Genomic DNA, 13,824 nt, shown 5'->3' on the forward strand with positions numbered 1-13,824 from the left:
CCTTAATCTCCCAATTAAATATAGTACAATGAAATATATAATAATTATTGTTATAATAATAATAAGCAATAAATATAGATAACGTGAGATGTAGAGTCCTCAAAAACAGATCCATGGCATTTAGCAGCTACTCATTTTATGGACACTGAACCTTCAATTGTTACGGCTACTATTGAAACCAGGGGGGTGTGCTAATGCGAGGGGGTGTAACTTCAAGATGATTTTGGAGGAAAGGAAAGGAAAGATGCCAGTGGTAAGTTTTTCTTCCACAGAGAATGTGGGATGAGAGGTGACTTGTTAGAGGTGATAAGAGGCACAAATCAAGAGAATAGCCAGAAACTCTCTCCCACGGTGGAAATGACTAATATGGGGGGGGGGCATAACTTTAAAGTGATTGGAGGAAAGGAAAATAGAGGGCAATGTGGGAGGCGATGGTTAGATTGATCTTCAAGTAGGTTAAATGCTTGGCACAACACTGTGGGCTGAAGGGCCTGTACTTGGCTTTATGTTGTATGTTGCATGTAGGAGGGAAGGGTGGGAGACAAATACTTCCTGACATGAAATTACAGTGCTGCTGACTATCACAACCAGAGCCATTTCACTTCCAAGAGGACCCTAATCTAGTCATGGTATGGAGACTTGTATGCCTCAGTGACCCAGAGATCTCCGTTGGCTGGAGGCAGGGCTTTATGCTTTGGCTCTTGGAAGATATTTTCACCATATACAACTCTGAGCTTCATTTTGCTGTGGGCATTCACAATAAATACAAATAAACACATTAGAATCAACGTAAGACTGCACCCAACAGGACAGACAAACAACCAAAGTTCAAAAGACAAAATGTGCAAGTACAAAAATAAAAATAAAAATTATAATTATTAATAAGAAATATTTATGTAAATCTCCAGAAAGCCACAATACTAAACACCACTAGAATAGTCCGAAAGTTCCTAGCAATTGAGAAATGAATGTGCTTGGCTTTGCCCGTACCTCAGGTTTTACCAGCTTGAACTGAGAGAAAAAAGATAGCAAATAAGCAATAAATATCAAAAACATGAGGTGAAGAGTCCTTGAAAGAGAGTCCATACGTTGTGGGAACAGTTCAGCGTTAGGGTGAGTGAAGTTATCGCCTCTGGTTCAGAAGCCTGATGCTTGACTTACAGATGTGTGGTTAGGTTTGGTGGGCTAAGAGCCAACTGCAGGCAACTGAGACTACTTTAGCAGCATGTCTCAGATAGCCTGAGTGACTCAGGCAGAAGGGCCCATTTCTGTGCTGTGAGATGCAGAGTCCTTGAGAATGAGTTTCATTGGTTGTGGGAACAGTTCAGTGATGGGGCAAGTGAAGTTCTCCCCTCTGGTTGAAAACCCTGATGGTTGAGTGTAGTAACTGTTTAGAAATGAATTGTAATTAAATTAAATTAAATTTTATTTAATGCTAGGAGCATTCTAAGAAAGGTGGATGAGCTTAGAGCATGGATTGATACCTGGAAATATGATGTTGTAGCTATTAGTGAAACATAGTTGCAGGAGGGGTGTGATTGCCAACTAAATATTCCTGGATTTTGTTGCTTCAGGTGTGAAAGAATCGGAGGGGCAAGAGGGGGAGGTGTTGCATTGCTTGTCAGAGAAAATATTACAGTGGTGCTTTGGCAGGATAGATTAGAGGGCTCGTCTAGGGAGGCTATTTGGGTAGAATTGAGGAATGGGAAAGGTGTAGTAATGCTTATAGGGGTGTATTATAGACCACCTAATGGGGAGCGAGAATTGGAGGAGCAAATTTGTAAGGAACTAGCAGATATTTGTAGTAAGCACAATGTTGTGATTATGGGAGATTTTAATTTTCCACACATAGACTGGGAAGCCCATTCCGTAAAAGGGCTGGATGGTTTGGAGTTTTTTAAATGTGTGCAGGATAATTTTTTTGCTGCAATACACAGAGGTACCAACTAGAGAAGGGGCAGTGTTAGATCTCCTGTTAGGTACTGAGATAGGTCAGGTGACGGAGGTAGTTGTTGGGGAGCACTTCGGGTCCAGTGATCACAACGCCATTAGTTTCAATATAATTATGGAGAAGGATAGGACCGGACCCTGGGTTGAAATTTTTGATTGGAGAAAAGCTAACTTTGAGGAGATGCGAAAGGATTTAGAAGGAGTGGATTGGGACAATTTGTTTTATGGGAAGGATGTAATAGAGAAATGGAGGTCATTTAAAGGTGAAATTTTGAGGGTACAGAATCTTTATGTTCCTGTTAGGTTGAAAGGAAAGGTTAAAAGTTTGAGAGAGCCCTGGTTTTCAAGGGATACTGGAAACTTGGTTCGGAAAAAGAGAAAGATCTACAATAAATATAGGCAGCCTGGAGTAAATGAGGTGCTCGAGGAATATAAAGAATGTAAAAAGAATCTTAAGAAAGAGATTAGAAAAGCTAAAAGAAGATATGAGGTTGCTTTTGCAAGTAAGGTGGAAATAAATCCAAAGGGTTTCTACAGTTATGTTAATAGCAAAAGGATAGTGAGGGATAAAATTGGTCCCTTAGAGAATCAGAGTGGACAGCTATGTGCGGAGCCAAAAGAGATGGGGGAGATTTTGAACAATTTCTTTTCTTTGGTATTCACTAAGGAGAAGTATATTGAATTGTTTAAGGTAGGGGAAACAAGTAGGATAGTTATGGAAACTATGATGATTAAAGAAGAGGAAGTACTGGCACTTTTAAAGAATATAAAAGTGGATAAGTTTCCAGGTCCTGACAGGATATTCCCTAGGACCTTGAGGGAAGTTAGTGTGGAAATAGCAGGGGCTCTGACAGAAATATTTCAAATGTCATTAGAAAGGGGGATGGTGCTGGAGGATTGGCATATTGCTCATGTGGTTCCATTGTTTAAAAAGGGTGCTAAGAGTAAACCTAGCAATTATCGGCTGACGTCTATGGTGGGTAAATTAATGGAAAGTATTCTTAGAGATGATATATGTAATTATCTGGATAGACAGGGTCTGATTAGGAACAGTCAACATGGATTTGTACATGGATGGTCATGTTTGACAAATCTTACTGAATTTTTTGAAGAGGTTACTAGGAAAGTTGACGAGGTAAAGCGGTGGATGTTGTCTATATGGACTTCAGTAAGGCCTTTGACAAGGTTCCACACGGAAGGTTAATTAGGAAGGTTCAATCGTTAGGTATTAATATTAAAGTAGTAAAATGGATTCAACGGTGGCTGGATGGGAGATGCCAGAGAGTAATGGTGGATAACGGTTTGTCAGGTTGGAGGCCGGTGACTAGTGGTGTCCTCAGGGATCTGTACTGGGTCCAATGTTATTTGTCATATACATTAATGATCTGGATGATGGGGTGGTAAATTGGATTAGTAAGTACTAAGATAGGTGGCATTGTGGATAATGAAGTAGGTTTTCAAAGCTTGCAGAGAGATTTGGGCCAGTTAGAAGAGTGGGCTGAAAGATGGCAGATGGAGTTTAATACTGATAAGTGTGAGGTGATACATTTTGGTAGGATTATTCAAAATAGGACATACATGGTAAATGGTAGGGCATTGAGGAATACAGTAGAACAGAGTGATCTAGGGATAATGGTGCATAGTTCCCTGAAGATGGAATCTCATGTGGATAGGGTGGTGAAGAAAGCTTTTGGTATGCTGCCCTTTATAAATCAGAGCATTGAGTATAGGAGTTGGGATGTAATGTTAAAATTGTACAAGGCATCGGTGAGGCCAAATTTGGAGTATTGTGTACAGTTCTGGTCACCGAATTATAGGAAAGATATCGAAAATAGAGTGAGTACAGAGGAGATTTACTAGAATGTTACCTGGGTTTCAGCACTTAAGTTACAGAGAAAGGTTGAACAAGTTAGGTCTTTATTCCTTGGAGTGTAGAAGGTTGAGGGGGGACTTGATAGAGGTATTTAAAATTATGAGGGGGATTGATAGAGTTGACGTGGATAGACTTTTTCCATTGAGAGTGGGGGAGATTCAAACAAGAGGACATGAGTTGACAGTTAGGGGGCAAAAGTTTAGGAGTAATATGAGAGGGAACTTCTTTACTCAGAGAGTGGTAGCTGTGTGGAACGAGCTTCCAGTAGAAGTGGTAGAGGTAGGTTCCATTTTGTCATTTAAAAAAAAATTGGATAGGTATACGGACAGGAAAGGAATGGAGGGTTATGGGCTGAGTGCAGGTCGGTGGGACTAGGTGAGAGTAAGCCTTCGGCACGGACTAGAAGGGCCGAGATGGCCTGTTTCCGTGCTGTAATAGTTATATGGTTATATGAATAACTACTGGAACAAAATAATTGTATGTATTTGATTTAGATTTGTGTGTCAATGGAATTATTTGGGGAACTCCGGGACATTCCTAGGAACTTGTTTTTTTGTTGTTGTTTTGCCTGGGGTTGTCGAAAGTCCACAGACGGAGGGGGTTTCCTAACACCAGCTCTGAAAACTACACTAATCAAAGCACCTCAGCATGAGCTGGGTATTCCTGGTTTATATCCACTGGAATTTTCGTAAAGACTTTGCAAGGGGTGCTGGAATAAAGATTGAGTGAATTTTAGAGTAACAAAGACTTTTATCTCAGTAATTGACAGGATGGACAGTATCGGGGGCTGGCAGTGAGCTGTGTGTGATTGTAAAGCTATGCCATTGCCCAGTCCGGCTGAATAACGAAGGTTTACAAAGAAGTGAAGCTTGCAGTCTGCCTGCCGTATTTAATTAGGTCAAAATTTGTGTTCGTTTTGGAACAAAACAGGAAAGTAAGATGGTATAAAATCAGTTGTTAGGTCTGCCTCCTCTGCTGTAATGTTTGTGCTCAGACCCTTAAATAAAATAGTTTCGAATATTCAAATAACTTGCTGGGTACCAACTAACAGCCTTGATTTATTAGATACGGGTTTGAGAAGGACAAATTAAGTCTGAACGTGGAGAACACCAAGGAAATCATTGTGGACTTCAGGAAGGTGCAGGTGAACCATCCCCCTTTGTGAAGACATGGCTCTTCCACGGAGAGAGTGAAGTGCACCAAGTTCGTGAGAGTTCACATCATGGATGACTTCACCTAGTCCCTAGTGGCATCTTCCTGAATCAGAAGGCACAGCAGCCTCCAGTTCCTGAGGAGTCTGAGGCAAGCGAGGCTTCCCTTCCCCCCATCATAACGGAATTTTACAGGAGCACCATTGAGATTGTCCTGACAAGTTGCATCTCCATCTGGTATGGAAGCAGCCGAGCATCGGACCGGAAGTCCCTACAAAGGACTGTGAGAATGGCCGAGAGGATCATAGGGGTCTCCCTCCTGTCCATCAGGGACATTTATCAGGAGCGTTGCATATGCAGGGCCCTTAGTATTATCAAGGATCCCACCCATCCATCCGGCATCCTTTTTGACTTTCTACCATCAGGCAGGAGACTCTGATGCATAAAGACGAGAACGGTCAGGATGGGAAACAGTTTCTTCCCTCAGGCCATTAGGAGTCAGAACTTCCTGCTGCATCGCGTTCGAAGTGTCATCGGTCAATCTGTTCCATACCTTACAATATTTAATTTATGCACTTTAGATTGTTTACTTATGTGTAATTCATCTGTAGATTTTTTCCTGACTTTAATAAGTTATCGTGCATTATGTGTGTTACTGTGCGTTACACCCTGGCCCAGAGAAACATTGTCTTGTTTGATGGTATACGTGTACATAGTTAAATGACAATAAACTTACTTGACTTGATTCTGTAGATGCTGAAAATCCAGAGCAACACACACAAAATTCTGGAGGTCTTGGCCCGAAATGTTGACTGTTGATTGCCCTCCATCAGTTCTGCCTGACCTGCAGTGTTTTGTGTTGTTGCTTAACTTATTAGAATTGTATGTCATTTGAAGTAAAGGCCGTAAGGTAAAGGAGCAGAATAGGCCATTTGGTCCATCGAGTCTGCTCCACTGGTTCCTCATGGCTGATCTATTTTTCCTCACAGCCCCAATCTCCTGGCTTCTCCCAGTATCTCTTCATACCCTGACTAATCAAGAACCTATCAACCTCAGCCTTAAATATACCCAATGACTTGTCCTCCACAGCTACCTGTGGCAACGAATTCCACAGATTCACCACTCTCAGGCAAAAGAAATTCTTCCTCATCTCTCTTCTAACAGGATGCTTCTCTATTCCGAGGCTGTGTCCTCTGATCTCAGATCCCTCCACCACAGGAAATACCCTCTCCACATCCACTGTGTTGAGGCCTTTCAACATTTGATAGGTTTCAATGAGGCTCCCCCCCGCCCCAACACCACCTCATTCTTCTGAATTCCAGTGAATACAGGCCCAGAGCCATCAAACATTCCTCACATGAGAAGCCTTTCAATCCCGGAATCATTTTCATGAACCTCTCTTGAACCCTCTCCAATGTCAGCACATCCTTTCTTAGATAAGGGGCCCAAAACTGCTCACTATACTCCAGGTGCAGCCTCAACATTACATCCTTGCTTTTATATTCTAGTTCTTTTTTATTTTAGACAAGGTGAGAGAGGAAAGGGTTGAATTGGTATCTCAGGGGCTGGTGGGTGCACAGAATGAGCTGCCAGAGAAATTGGTTGAGGTGGGAACTGTTACAACATTTAAAAAAAAACATTTGTAGGAGTATGTGTGTCGGAAAGGTTTAGGGATTCCCAATCGGTTTTATGCCATGGACCAACACCTTTAAGCAAGGAGTCCGTGGACCTCAGATTAGGAACCCCAGGTTTAAGGGGGCATTCCACAAATGCAGGCAAATGGGACTTGGTTGGGCCAAAGGGCTTCTTTTTTGATGTTTAACTCTCTGATTCTATGACTTAATTTTTAACTCATGAGTTCAAAATTTTTTATTATCTCACCAGTTCTGTTTCTGCTGACCTTCAGTAAACCGCTAGGGTTACGAGTGGCAGATATTTCCCATTGTCGTAAACTTCCTTCAGCTGCAGATGTAGAAACCAAGTGTGATTTACGGTGTCATGCTCTTGTGTATTTTCCCTCTCTCTTTGCCCCGCCCTCTCAACTTCTCCTTTCTCACTCATGATCTTGTGTACCCTCTCTCTCTCCTCTCCTCCCCCTCTCTGTATACCTCCTCTCTCTCTGTCTCTCCCCTCTATCCATCTATCTCTTTCTTCTCTCTCTCTCCTCTCCCTCTCCCTCTTACCACTAACAATCTCTTCACGAAATGACTTGCTGAAAGAATACCTAGAGGCTACTGAATAATTGAGACCAGCAAACCCATTTCACCAGGATTACGACATTCTGAAACTGCAAACGAACAGAAAGGATTTGTTAAAATTGAAATAGACAAGTCACATCGAGCATTGCCACTTGTCATATATTAGGTTAAAGTTCTGATATCTGAATGTTGAAAACTAATGCTCACACTTTTGCAGTGTTTGTGTGATGCAGAGCACTTGAGACCACAGGTGATTTCCACGATTAAAATCAGAATCTAAATGCACCAGTTTGCAGACGTACGAATTCTAATGGTTTAATTGCTTCTGCATTAATTAATTTCAGTTTAAATTGACTCAAGCTTCACAGCTGCTCTGTTCCAAAGGAAACTATTAACAAAGCCCAGAGATGGTGCACAATATGATTCATTCAGACAGTGAGTGATTGGACCAGTTTTAACTGGGTCAGAAGTCGGACTTGATAGCTGTACTTTCGATGTAATGAGATGAGATTTCCTCGCTGCCACTACATCAGCACACACGCAGGGAATGTCATTTTGTCTGTCACACGACTGCTGCAAACCTCTGTGCAGAGAGAGTGCCTGTAGTTAGATAAGATCAAAAGAATCAGAGGCGACCACAATGTTAGCTCAGTGGACAGGACATTGTGGGACAAGCACACACAACACGTGACCTCAGCAGGAACTATGATGCTGCAGGATGAAAGAGAGGATAGAATCTAGAAGCAGTCCCTTTGGCCTATCTAATCTGTGCTGAACTATTATTCTGCCTAGTCCCATTGACCCACACCTAGACTATTGTCCTCCATACCCCTCCCATCCAAGTACCTACCCAACATTCTCTCAAACCTTGAAATCGAGCTCACATACACCACTTGCTCTGGCAGCTCATTCCACCTTCTTCCCACCTTCTGACTGAACAAGTTCCTCATCATGTTCTCCTTAAGCATTTCACCTTTCACCCTTAACCCATGACCTCTAGTTGTAGTCCCACCCAACCTCAGTGGGAAAAGCCTGCTTGCATTTACTCTAGCTATACTCCTTGTAATTTCGTATACCCCAATCAAATCTCCCCTCAACCTTCTATGTTCCAAGAAATAAAGTTCTAATCTATTCAATCTTTCCATATAACTGAGGTCATCCAGACCCGGCAACATCCTTGTAAATTTTCTCTGTACTCTTTCAACCTTATTGATATCTTCCCTGTAGGTAAATGACCAAAACTGCACACAATACTCCAAATAAGGCCTCACCAAAGTCTTATACAAATTCAACGTAACATCCCAACTCCTGTACTCAGTTCTCAGGTAGTGTGGTGGTTAGCACAACACTATACAGTACAGGTGACCTGGGTTCAATTCCTACTGATGCTTATGAAAAAAAAACTACTTGGTTTCCCCAATCAATCTAGAATTCTGGCTTTTCATACAGTATTAGCCACTTCCAATGTCGGCTAATGTTTCAGGCTGCCCACTTGATCTATGCCTCTTATCATCTTACACACCTCTATCAAGTAACCTTCCATCCTCCTTCGGTCCAAAGAGAAAAGTCCTCCCTCGTTCAACCTATCCTCATAGGGCACACTCCCTAATCCAGGCAGCATCCTGGTAAATCTCTGTACCTTCTCGAAAGTGGCCACATCCTTCCTATAATGAGGTAACTAGAACTGGACATAGTATGTCAAAATGGTTCCTGATTTCAATCCTGAAAGCTTGGCTATTATTTAAGACTGTAATTGATGGTTGTGCTTCCCAATGCCCTCTCCGAAGTCCTGGACATACAATATGACCAGTGGGAATATTTTCTGTCCACCCCCGTCTGCAAGTCCCATCAATGTCATTCAGCTTAATTATTCATACCTTAACCTTCTAAGTGGCCCGTCACCCCCTTCATCCCCCATTCACTGTCACTTTACACTGACACTCCACACCTCATACCCACACTGACACACTCCTCTCCACAGTCCCTCACCACCCCCTTCATCCCCATTCACTGTCACTGTACACTGACACTCCACACCTCATACCCACACTGACACACTCCTCTCCACAGTCCCTCACCACCCCCTTCATCCCCATTCACTGTCACTTTACACTGACACTCCACACCTCATACCCACACTGACACACTCCTCTCCACAGTCCTTCACCACCCCCTTCATCCCCCATTCACTGTCACTTTACACTGACACTCCACACCTCATACCCACACTGACACACTCCTCTCCACAGTCCCTCACCACCCCCTTCATCCCCATTCACTGTCACTGTACACTGACACTCCACACCTCATACCCACACTGACACACTCCTCTCCACAGTCCCTCACCACCCCCTTCATCCCCCATTCACTGTCACTTTACACTGACTCTCCACACCTCACACCTACACTCAAGTTGCAGGTTGAGTCAGTGGTGAGGCAGACAAATGCGATGTTAGCATTCATTTTGAAAGGACTAGAATGTAACAGCAAGGGTATAATGTTGAGGCTTTGTAAAGCACTAGTGAGGCCTCACATAGAGTACTGTGAGCAGATTAGGGCCCCTTATCTTGGAAAGGATGTGCTGACATTGGAGAGGGTTCAGAGGTGGGTTACAAGAACGATTCTGGGATTGAAACGGTTATTGTTTGAGCAGTGATTGAAGGTCTGGGTCTGTACTCACTGGAATAGAAGAGTGAAGGGTGACCTCATTGAAGCTTGTTGAATGTTAAAAGACCCTGACAGAGTGGATGTGGCGAGGATCCTTCCTGTGGTGGAGGAAGTCCAGGACCAGAGGACACCGTCACAGAATAATGGGATGTCCATTTAGATCAGAGATGAGGAGGGGTTTCTTTAGCCTACTTTTTTTCACAGTAGGGGAATTAAGGGTTATGGGGAAAAGACAGGTAGGTGGAGATGAGCCCATGGCCAGATCAGCCAGGTATATTTAAGCCAGAGGTTGATAGATTCTTGATTAGTCAGGGCATGAAGAGATACAGGGAGAAGGCAGGAAATTGCAGCTGAGTGAGAAATGGATCAATCATGATGAAATGACAGAGCAGACTCAGTGGGCCAAATAGCCTAATTCTGCTCCTATATCTTATGGTCTTATATTCATTGTTTTTTTATTGTTTTCTTCATACTTATTGTGTTTTTTATGTTGTCAGATCCGGAGTAACTATCATTTCATTCTTACTTGCACTCCTGTACTGAGGAAGGATGATAAAATATCCCCAAACTATCTAAGTTTGAAAGGGGAAACATTTTTAATGCAGGAAAAGTCCTCACGAATGAATCTCCGTGGAAGTGATTTGTGCCTTTAGTTTAAGGTGGAAGGAATAGCTGTCTGTGTGCTGTGCTGCTGTGCAGTACTCATCAAGGGTATCTGACAATGGATCACGAGCTGGTGAGTCACCAACACTCACTTCTTGATTATGTCCATTTGTGCGTCTGACAGAACAGCATTAGGACTTTGACGTCGTACAGCTTGGGTTCTTTCCAATCCTATTTCCTTACGCAACCTGATTCAGACTGAAGCATAAAAACACAAGGGAAGGTTGGGGGAGTCGGTGAAAATAAAATTGTGCTTTATAGTTCCTGGTCACCTCTAACAAGTGGCAAGATTCCACAAATTCACCCACTGCCCTGCTTGGATCCTATCACCCACCCTTAATAAGGCGGAAGGTTGACTGGTAAGTGTATGGCTTGTCTACCTGCTGGTAGTTTTTCTTAACTTTTTGGATGTAAATATTTAAGGCAGAGTTAGGAAATTTGCAGATGATACTATCATAGGTGTCATGAGGTAATGTTACAGCTATATAAGACCTTGGTCAGACCCCACTTGGGGTACTGTGTTCATATCTGGTCACCTTACTACAGGAAGGATGTGGATACTATTAGAGAGAGTGCAGAGGATGTTGCCTGGATTGGAGGATGTACCTTATGAGAATAGGTTGAGTGAATTTGGCCTTTTTTCCTTGGAGCGACAGAGGATGAGAGGTGACCTGATAGAGGTGTATAAGATGATGAGAGGCATTGATCGTGTGGATAGCCGGAGGCTTTTTCCCAGGGCTGACATGGCTAACACCAGGTGGCACAGTTTTAAGGTGCTTGGAAGTAGGTACAGAGGGGACGTTAAGGGTAAGTTTTTTACACAGAGTGGTGAGTGCGTGGAATGGGCTGCCGGCGATGATGGTGGAGGTGGATACAATAGGGTCTTTTAAGAGACTCTTAGATAGGCACATGGAGCTTAGAAAAATAGAGGGCCGAGCAGTAGGCTAATTCTAGGCAGCTTCTAGAGTAGGTTACATGGTCGGCACAACCTTGTGGGCCGAAGGGCCTGTAATGTGCCGTAGATTTCTGCGTTCTATATTCAATGTGCTGTTATAGATAATTTATTAATTTGAGATATGGCATGGAGTAGGCCATTCAAGGCGCACCACCTAGCAATCCCCTGATTTAATCCTAGCCTAATCATGGGGAAATTTACACGGACCAATCCTACGGTCCACTCTCCTCTCCCATCTCTCCAGCCTTTGACCTTTCCTACCCACCTGAATTCACCTATCACCTTGCAGCTTGCCTCTTTCCACTCCCCCACCATTGGTTAATTGGTCAGTGTAAATTGTTCTGTGATTGGGCTAGGATTAAACTGGGGGGGAGAGGGGTTGCAGGGCAACGTGACTTGAAGGGCTGGAAGGGCCTATTCCACACTTTATCTCCATAAATTAAAAAAATCAAAATCAGGTTTAATATCACCGGCATAGTCATAGTCATAGTCATAGTCATACTTTATTGATCCCGGGGGAAATTGGTTTTCGTTACAGTTGCACCATAAATAATAAATAGTAATAAAACCATAAATAGTTAAATAGTAATATGTAAATTTTGCCAGGAAATAAGTCCAGGACCAGCCTATTGGCTCAGGGTGTCTGACCCTCCAAGGGAGGAGTTGTAAAGTTTGATGGCCACAGGCAGGAACGACTTCCTATGACGCTCTGTGTTGCATCTCGGTGGAATGAGTCTCTGGCTGAATGTACTCCTGTGCCCACCCAGTCCATTATGTAGTGGATGGGAGACATTGACCAAGATAGCATGCAACTTGGACAGCATCCTCTTTTCAGACACCACCGTCGGAGAGTCCAGTTCCATCCCCACAACGTCACTGGCCTTACCAATGAGTTTGTTGATTCTGTTGGTGTCTGCTACCCTCAGCCTGCTGCCCCAGCACACAACAGCAAACATGATAGCACTGGCCACCACAGACTCGTAGAACATCCTCAGCATCATCTGGCAGATGTTAAAGGACCTCAGTCTCCTCAGGAAATAGAGACGGCTCTGACCCTTCTTGTAGACAGCCTCAGTGTTCTTTGACCAGTCCAGTTTATTGTCAATTTGTATCCCCAGGTATTTGTAATCCTCCAATGTCATGAAGTTTGTTGTTATGTGGCAGCAGTACATTGCAAATGCACAATATTAAAAGCTGCAAATTACCAGTAAGAAGTACATATATATTTAAAAAGTTATATTAAATAAGTAGTGCAAAAATAGAAATTAAAAAGTAGGGAGGTAGTGTTCATGGGTTCAATGTCCATTGAGAAATCAGATGGCAGAGGGAAAGAAGCTTTTCCTGAATCGTTGAGTGTGTGTCTTCAGGCTCCTGTACCTCCTCCTTAATGGCTGCAATCAGAACAAGGTATGACCTGGGGGAGTCTGCACTTGGAGTGTTCTGTACAGTTTTGGTCACCCTGCTATAGAGAAGATGTTATTAAACTAGAAAGAACATAGAAAACATTTGCCAGATGTTGCCTGGACTTGGGCAGCTGAGTTATAGGGAGAGGTTGTGTAGACTAACTCGGAACGTAGGAGGCTGAGTGGTGACCTGTAGAGATGTGTCAGAGCATGAGGGGCAGGGACACAGTGAAAGCATGTAGTCTTTTTTCTGGGGGTGGGATGGGTATTATGAAAACCAAAAGAGCATAGGTTTAAGATCAGATATAAAACGTCGTGAAAACAGCCCAATCCATCACGGGTAAAGCCCTCCCACCATTGAGCACATCCACACAAGACGTTGTCGCAGGAAAGCAGCATCGATCATCAAGGACCTCCACCACCTGGGGCATGCTCTCTTCTCGCTGCTGTCATCAGGAGGGAGGTACAGGAGCCTCAGGACCCACACCACCAGGTTCAGGAACAGTTATTACCCCTCAACCATCAGGCTCCTGAACCAGAGGGGAGAACTTCACTCAGCTTCACTTGTCTCTTCACTGAACTGTTCCCACAACTTACGGACTCACTTTCAACGACTCTTCATCTCATGTTCTTGATATTTATTGTTTATTTCTTTATTATTATTGTTTCTTCTTTTTGTATTTACATGTTTTGTTGTCTTCTGCACTCTGAGAACTCCCTAGTTGGGCGGTCTTTCATTGATATTTTTTACAGTTATTATTCTACAGATTTATTGAGTAAAATGAATCTCAGGGTGACATGTAAGTACTTTGAGAGATTTAGAAGGGGTATCGGGGTAGCTTCTTCACACAAAGGTGGGGTGCATATTTGGATTGAGTTGCCAGGAACCGTTAGGTACACTAGCAGCATTTAAGAGACTTCTTGATAAGTACATGGTTAGGAGAGCTTTGGGGGGCTATGGATC

At 43.1% G+C, this 13,824-nt stretch overlaps 1 protein-coding gene across 5 annotated transcripts in view; it reads left to right on the forward strand.

Moving 5' to 3' along the window:
• Positions 1-13,824, forward strand: part of LOC134339015 (tyrosine-protein kinase Fyn-like) — a 299,324-nt gene that overhangs the window by 100,019 nt on the left and 185,481 nt on the right. The window contains exon 1 of one of the 5 annotated variants that reach the window (XM_063035257.1): positions 10,843-10,861. The exons of the other annotated variants lie outside the window; for them this stretch is intronic. The gene's annotated coding sequence lies outside the window, so the exon portion shown is untranslated. Of the gene's footprint in view, positions 1-10,842; positions 10,862-13,824 lie in introns of those variants that run through there. 5 annotated transcript variants of the gene reach the window in all.

Source organism: Mobula hypostoma, chromosome 28, assembly GCF_963921235.1.
Source record: "Mobula hypostoma chromosome 28, sMobHyp1.1, whole genome shotgun sequence".
NCBI classification, from domain to species: domain Eukaryota; kingdom Metazoa; phylum Chordata; class Chondrichthyes; order Myliobatiformes; family Myliobatidae; genus Mobula; species Mobula hypostoma.